Source organism: Natator depressus, chromosome 15 (genome assembly GCF_965152275.1).
Source record: "Natator depressus isolate rNatDep1 chromosome 15, rNatDep2.hap1, whole genome shotgun sequence".
Classification (NCBI taxonomy): Eukaryota; Metazoa; Chordata; order Testudines; family Cheloniidae; genus Natator; species Natator depressus.
The window spans coordinates 610,698-612,846 of NC_134248.1; positions in this window are offsets into that span (position 1 = coordinate 610,698).

Here is a 2,149-nt window from a genome sequence, read left to right on the forward strand (position 1 = left end):
AGCACCCCAAATGCCTAGTGATTGAGCCATGATTTAAAATATAAAACTGACATCTGTATTGATAATTATACATGCCAAAAGTCAATGCAGGCTAGTGGATGATATACTCAAGAGATGCAGTTCTAGTCCCCGCTCTGCCATTCACTAGCTGGGCGGCCTTGAGCAACTCAGTTCACTTGTGCCTCAGTTTCCCAATTGGCAAAGAGGGGATAACTACACTCATCTACTTATTGTAGATGAGAGGCTGTGAGGATTAATTAATTCATGGCTGTAAAATATTTTGAACAAGTTAAGTGTTCTAGAAATACCAAGTATTAATGTAACTGTCAAATATGTACTCACAAACCTCTGTACATTGCACACAAAATCTACGTTAAAAGAACACTGTCAAGGTTGCAAAGTCAAGCACCCAAAAGTTAGGAAATGCCAAAATTAAGGTTGTCTACATATTCTTAATTTGGCCCCCTTGTGCCAATGCACAGTCCTTAATTACATGATCTCGTGCCATTTTTTTCCATAGAACCTCTGCCTGATTCAGTGCACATGATGGACAATGCTCACTGGATGAACTGCTATTCAATATTTTGTTTTATCCTCATTGTTTGATGTGTGGCCCCAGGCCTTGTTCACTGCACATCATTCAAACCCTGCTCTGAAGACTGAATTATTAATTTCCTCATAGACTTTTCTATGACGCTCAGCATGACAGTAGCTGCTGTGCAAACATTAACTTTTCCTCACAAGACTCCTGTGAGATGGGGGGTGCGCAGATCATCCCCATTTTACATATGCAGAGCTGAGACACAGGGCAAAAGTATCCACTAGTTTTCAGTGCCCAACTTGAGACACCTAGGACCTGATTTTTCAACATACTTACCATTATACAGCACTTTAGATGTTCAAAGCACAGCTCCCATTGATGTCAGTTGTAACTGGGAGTGCTCAGCACTAATGCAAATCAAGACCCAGGCTCTCATGTTGAGCACCCCGAAAATGAGGAGCATACTTAGGGACTACCTGTGAAAACTTTGGTTTAAGTGACTTGCCCAACACTGCATAGGAACTCTGTGGGAGAGGCAGGGATAGAATCCAATTCTCCAGGGTAGCATTCAACTCCCTTAACCACAAGGCCCTCCCTTCTCTTCCCACAATCCTCTGCCTCATTCACTAGACACCTTCCAACTTCCACAAATGAGACAGCAGGCTCCTTCACTATAGTCCTGATTCATCCCCAAAGCAGGTCCATTCTGTGCACTGAATGAGGCATGCACAGTCCAGTCACACCTGGGAACTGTGAGGGGATGGAGCATGCTCAGTCACTCTGGAGGGATGGCACATGCACAGCCTGGTCAGCACCAAAACCAGTGATGAGCTGGAGCATACTCAGTGAGAATGGACTCTTCAGAGATTTTAGTTAAACTCTAAAAAGTCTCTACTGAGCATGTGCAAACTGAGATTTTTCAAGGACTTATAACAGCCAAATTTGGGCAGATTTTCATATGAACAGCAAAAGGCACCTCCCTGACACAGGCCAAATTTCTCCCTGCTCCAAAGTATGGGGATGTTAGAATTTCTCAAAGGTCAACAACTGTTTTTGCCAAAACAACATATTTTTCCCTATCCTTGGAAATGGCTGAACCATTTTGGCTGAAGCTTCCCAAAAGATTGAGCCTGAGGCAGACATCCAGCACAGGAAATTTTAGCTCAAACAATCAAAGTTTGGTAAATGTATAACTAACTGAAAACAGGGTCTTATAATGGGAAATGTCAGGCAACCTTATACTATGTTGCTACCAACCCCCCTATAAGAAGAGAATTTCAGGGAAATGCTGCTAGATAGCTAAAAGCTGTTGCAAGTTCTTTGAATATACTGCACATACAGATCTATGCTCATGGTGTTAGGGGCAGGTATCCTATCGGTAGGATTCTGCAGAGACATTTCTCAAAGAAGAAATACAGTTGCTCAGCCATAGATAAGTGGCTGAATACAGAAAAGTCTTCCGTGCTTTCCAGATGCATGTGACTCTAAAGACCTGAACACAGATATTTGGTCTGTATGAATGTAGTGTTTTCCCAACAGGCATTTCTGAAAGGAGTTGCGGATGTCCACTGACCAACCTCTTAACAGATCTGAGATGTATTCATCCTC